The sequence below is a fragment of the Mus musculus genome, chromosome 15 (genome assembly GCF_000001635.26).
Source record: "Mus musculus strain C57BL/6J chromosome 15, GRCm38.p6 C57BL/6J".
Taxonomy (NCBI): Eukaryota; Metazoa; Chordata; class Mammalia; order Rodentia; family Muridae; genus Mus; species Mus musculus.
Window position 1 is genome coordinate 77,444,704 of NC_000081.6, and position 6,000 is coordinate 77,450,703.

At 47.9% G+C, this 6,000-nt stretch overlaps 1 protein-coding gene and 1 pseudogene across 1 annotated transcript in view; both read right to left on the reverse strand.

Annotated features, from left to right (window-relative positions):
* Positions 1 to 516, reverse strand: part of Gm8208 (predicted gene 8208) — a 546-nt pseudogene extending 30 nt beyond the window's left edge.
* Positions 1 to 2,757, reverse strand: part of Apol7b (apolipoprotein L 7b) — a 25,252-nt gene extending 22,495 nt beyond the window's left edge. Inside the window, exon 1 of the mRNA NM_001024848.2 lies at positions 2,677 to 2,757. The gene's annotated coding sequence lies outside the window, so the exon portion shown is untranslated. The remainder of the gene's footprint in view (positions 1 to 2,676) is intronic.
* Between the last annotated feature and the right edge of the window lie 3,243 nt (positions 2,758 to 6,000).

Genomic DNA, 6,000 nt, shown 5'->3' on the forward strand with positions numbered 1-6,000 from the left:
CAGGTAGCCAGCCTTCAAATGTAGGAGAATTCCTCAACAGTGCTGAACTGCAGCTTGCTCTGAGGGTCTGTATAGTTGGCAAGAAGGCCTGAAACATCAGAATACTTCTTATCTGGCTTAAAGGACGAAGGAGTACCAACAATAAAGTAGTTAGGATGCTTTAGTTGTCATGGCAATGTACTTTCAGCAGCGAGGATTTGTTTGAGGTTCTTCCAAGTTCTATTCTTGCCAGTTACTGTGCCACCATGACGGGAGTGCACAAAGTTGGGATCCTTAAATGGCAACGGCTTGGCAGCTTTCTCCACAGGCCCCGAGCTTAACTCTGAGGACGCCATTTTACTCACATGTGGCTTCAATGCTGACACCCTGAGCAAAGCCAGAGGCGGATAGCTTTTTCTTCTTACTAGCACCATATCCCCCTCCGCTGCTGTTGTGAGAAGGGCTAGCTGGCCTCTTCTTGATGTTCCTAGCTACGGAGGGGGTAGAAGTGGTAGCCACAATTGGAATTTGAGCAGCCGTTTTGCCCGCAGTCCGCCTGTGAGTCCCCACCCCCACCCCTTCCAAGACCTAATTGTCTAAATCCTAAAGACAATTTCTTCTCCATACTCCTGGATGCCACTTCCAAGGCCTTTTGACTTTACACAGATGGATCCTGACACTCCATAGTCCCAACCCTGACCAGGACTGTCCCCCCTGGTTCAGTGTATAGATGCCCCACCTCCTTTGCAGGCCTTCTTTCTTTGTTAGCCAACCCGACTCTGCCTCATTTCTAAATCTCCTCAGTTCCAGAAGTCACCAGATCTCTCCTTGCAAAGCTCAACTCTCCTCTCCCCAGGTCGCCGATTTAGGAGTCTCTCTCATGCCAACCCTTAAGCACACCACTTTATAGCACCTTGCCCGTCTCCACTCCTGACCACTGCCCTCATAGCTAATTTCCTCCACACAGGGGTCCCTAAATATTCATTTCCTATACCAAGCCACTTCTGAATCTCTTCATGACCACCTTCCTCCCACCCACAAACAATTCCTTAAACTTAAAACATTCTCCTTCCTGCCTCAGCTCTCCACCTCCCAAATCTATGCAGACCTTTCCATTCTTATACTTCCAAACACATAAACACTTCCTAGAATGACCTTTGCCCCTGTCGCCTCCTCTCCAAGAGTCTACACAGGGGCATGCACAGCTGGCTTCCTTGTCTACTCTCACTGAAGCCTCTTTGCTCACAACCTAATGGACACACTCTGGGGTCCCCTCACAGTCTACTCCTACCCCTTTCTCCCCCAACTCCTAACTTACAAAGGACCCCAGTCCCTTCCCCTGTATTGGATTCTCTCCCTACAAAGTTCTCTTACTGAAAAGTCATCACTCACTGTCCTGACCTGTCCTCCCTCTGGTGTATTAGTCAGGGTTCTCTAGAGTCACAGAACTTACGGGTAGTCTCTATATAGAAAGGGAATTTGTTGATGACTTACAGTCTGTAGTCCAACTCCCCAACATTGGTCAGCTGTGAGTGGGAAGTTCAAGGATCTAGCAGTTGCTCAGTCCCACAAGGCAAGCAAGCAAAGAAGAGAGAATCTTCCCTCTTCTAATGTCCTCATGTAGGTCTCCAGCAGAAGGTGTGACCCAGATTAAAGGAGTGTACCACCATGCCTGGGGGACTTGCTTTGTCCCAGATGACCTTGAACTCAGAGATCTCCTTGCCTTAGTCTCCTGGGATTCATAGTCTCTATGCCTCAAGATCTCTATGCCAAGATCCAGGGTGGAAACTTGTATCTTCCAGCCTCAAAATCAGGATTGCAGGTGAGCCTTCCAGTTGTAGTTCATTCCAGATATAGTCAGGTTGACAACCAGGAATAGCCACTACACTCCGGTCTCTACACTTACCTCTTTGCCTCAGTGTCCCCCAGATCCCCTACACTGCATTTAAACTTCTCAGCAGCCTTCCATCCCACCCTCTCCTCCCCAAGGGGGTCCTCTAGCTGCTTCTGCATACACTTTCATACAAATGGCAGCTCCTTCCTGTCAGAGGCCACATCAGACAGACCCCTCCATAGTCACATGGACAGACCAGCTCTTCCAGCTGCCTTTTCATCCCTCACGACTCACCTCACTTCTCTCCAGGCTCCAATACTCCATGGCCCAGGTAACAACACACCTAGGCTTTCCTCAACACAGGATCCTCTCTAACCTCTGCTCTGTGTATTCATCCTCACCTTCTGCTCCTGGTCCCTCAAGGTCACCAGGGGCCCACAATCTCCTCTTTCTTCTCTCACCCCTACTTTTCCTTTGCCTAAATATTTGCCAAATATCCACTGACTCCCCTAAATTCATTAACTGTTCTTAGACATCAAACACTCTGAATAACCACCCCCTTTCCCAATTGCAATAGCTAAACCCAAGCCAATACCTCTCTGACACACACAAACACACTCACACACGCATATTCTTTCTGTCTCTGCCTCTCTCTCCTCCCCATCCCATGTCTCCAAACAAACTCTATGCTATACAATATCCATCATGGAACCTCAGGGAGAAAGGATGCCTTATCATGGGCCTGCGGAGGCACCCTTCCCACCTTACCATACCTGGCTCTATAAAACGTATCCTTGTCTCTTTATAAAATACAACACTATGGGGGTATGCAGGTGGGAGAGCTTAGACATTCCCCAACTTACCAGGAGTCTTCAACAGGTGGTCCTCAGCTGTGTGGACCCAGTGACTGTCTGTGCATCCAACGCATAACCAAATGCTGTCCCCTGCTTATATACCCAAAGCAGAAAAGAGAAAGCCCCAAGGTACTCACCACCAAAACAACACAGGAAACTTGTGGCTTGCTGGGTGCTACATCTTTATCCCACGCTTCCTGCTGACCTACTCAAAGGAGTGCCCTTTGACCTGTCATTCTAGGTTCTCCTTGGCCCATTTCAAATGGGGGTCTCTGTAGTCTGGAGGGAAAAGACCTGCCTCTACAGACTAGGGGACCCTACACAGATTACTTCCTGTACCTCCTGGGCTCTGCTCAGTCCCTCTTTCCTTGCCTGCAGCCTTGGCACCTCCCCAACTCTTAGATCCTTTTGTTTATGGTGCTACCCCAGGATGCCATGCGCAGTGTCTGGACATCTGCTTTTATGGGTTTTCCTACCAGGGGCTCTGAACTTGGAACTACTAAATATCATATCCTCTTGAGTAATAGGCTCCTAGACCTTAGTAGGCCTTCAGACCTAAGCACAGCTAACTCCATGGTTGAAGTACCATTCAGGCTGTAAACTTCAGCACATAGACAGCACCACATAAAAAATGAAAACAAAGGCCTAGTCCATCAATGTCCATAGTTCTGGGAAATTATCTAAATGTACTAACCTTGATTTTTTTTCTTTTTTAAGATTTATTTATTTATTTTATGCATATGAGTACACTGTCGCTGTCTTTAGACACACCAGAAGAGGGCACCAGTTCCCATAACAAATGGTTGTAAGCCACCATGTGGTTGCTGGGATGACCAAGCCCGCTCAGTCAGTCAACAGGTTCTCCAGCGTGGGAGTGATGATTAAAAAGAAAAAAAGACAGTTATACAACACTGTAGCATGACCTGGTCTCTCACTCCATCTGCCCTTATGTTTTTGTCTTTGTTTTCCCAGAATTGTTTAGTTGGCTAGCTTCTTTATCTGACTCTGCATCTGTCCTGCTAGTATAGTTTGGAAAGTCCCTTCAGAGGGAGAAGGGGCTGGGTGGTCTTGAATTTACTTTGAATTCTACATCCCACCCCCCTTTTTCTGTGGTGCATTTCAATCCTGAAATGATGTCTCACTTTGTTGCAGCTATTGATATTGTTGTCTGAGCATCAAAACGTGTACTTATGCATTCTCGAATAAAAACTAGTAAGTGATTAAGGATGCATCGGCCAAAGGTTAAGAGCAGAAGCAGGATATGAAGGGGTAGTAAACAGGACTAGGTAGGGACCCTTGCAGCAAGGGTCAAGGGTCAGGGTGCCATGCCAGCACACATAAACCAGATCTCCGACCTGGAACTGGTGGGATGTCTTTGGGGTACCCGGCTCGTACACTGCTGCCAGTTGTGACCAGTCTTTCCTTCTGCACCACCTGCAAGACTTTTAACTTAGCATATAGATTATAATTACTACAACATGTAGGTTCAGTCACATCATTTAAGACAGTGAGGGGCTCGGGAGCCCCATAAAGGATCTCAAAAGGAGTAAAACGGAATCGAGAGGGAGTATTTCTGGCTGTAAATAGGACAAGGGGGAGGAGCACCACCCAGTCTGCTCCAGTCTCCATGGTTAATTTTGTCAAGGTCTCTTTTAGGGTTCTATTCATCCTTTTTACCGCTCCTGAGTTTTGAGGTCTGTCCCCACAATATAATTTCCATTCACCCTCTAAATACTTGGCCACCCCCTGACTTATGTAGGCAACAAAGGCAGGGCCATTATCTGACCCTATTGCTTTTGGCACTCCAAACCTTGGAAAAATTTCTTCAATGATCTTGACGACCATCTGAGCAGTCTCATTTTTACAATGAAAAGCGTCTAATCATCTTGAGAACATAGCCACAAAACCCAGAAGGTATTTATACCCATATCCAGGTCTTACCTCAGTAAAGTCTACCTCCCAGTAGATGCCAGGTCTGTCTCCTTGGTACCTCTTTCCTGGATCCATTGTGGTGCGTCAGACACTGTGCACCACCTGCTCCATAAGGTGTTTTAACCCTGGTACATGGTACTTAGTCTTGGAGAATGTCTGAATGAGCTTGCTTACCTCTAAGTGAGTCCACTGGTGCATCTGTTTGATCATAGCCTCTGCTTGTCTTTGTGGCAGGATTTTCTTTCCCCCGGTGGTGGACCACAGTCTCTTATTTTTGTTGAACTGGTGACTGGAATCGTTGGAAATGAGAGCTAACTCTTCTGCTGTGTAGGTAAACTGGGGGACTGGTTTTTTCGAGCTCTGTTGTCAGGAGCACCGGCAGGGCCATGGCTGCAACCACTCGTGCCTCTTGGACCTCCATGTTGTTGCCCCTTGCTATCACAGTATCTCCCTTCTGGTGACTAGGACAGTGGATGATGCTTACCTTGGCAGGGTCATGGAGGACCTTCAGCAGAGCCAGTATTTCTTCTTTGTTTTAAATTTCTTTTCCTCCTGATGTCAGTAGACCCCTGTGTTGATATATGGCCCCATGGACATGGGCTGTGGCAAAGGCATACCTGCTATCTGTGTAGATGTTGAGTCTTCTTCCTTTTCTTAATTCCAAGGCCTTAGTGAGGGCGACCAGTTCTGCCTTTTGGGCCGACGTGCCCTCCGGAAGGGCCTGTGCCCAAATAACTTGGTGTCTGTCTACCACAGCTGCTCCAGCATGTCTCCTCCCTTCTTCGAGATAGCCGCTTCCATCTGTGAACCAGGTAACGTCTTCGCCCTCTAGTGGCTGGTCTGTCAGATCTTTATGCCACCCATGTGCCTCGGCAAGAACTTGCTGACAGTCTTGGACAGGGGGCTCTAAGTCTGGGTCTGGGAGCAGGGTAGCTGGGTTCAAACTTTCGAGGTGGGGGCAAAAGTGACTCTATAAGAGTTGAGCAACAGAGTCTGGTAATGGGTCATGCAGGCATTGGTCAACCATCGATCTCGGGGCTGGTGGATCATGCTCTCCAGGGCTTGAGGGGCTGACACTACCAGATCCTGTCCCATTGTCAACTTGTCCGCATCTCTGATCAACACCGGAACAGCCACTACGATCCGATCCACAAGTAGGCAGGCCACCCTCCTGCTACTGTATCTAGCTTCTTTGACAGGTAGGCCACCAGCCTCTTCCAAGGACCCAGCTTCTGTGTTAGCACCCCTTTTGCTATCTCTTTACTCTCAGCCACAAACAGGTGGAAGGTTTGGTCATGAGGGGCCCCTCTTCTTCTTGGGGCAGTCTCTTGCCCAGTGCCCTTTTTCTTTCCTTTAAAAAAAAATTAGATATTTTCTTCATTTACATTTCAAATGCTATCT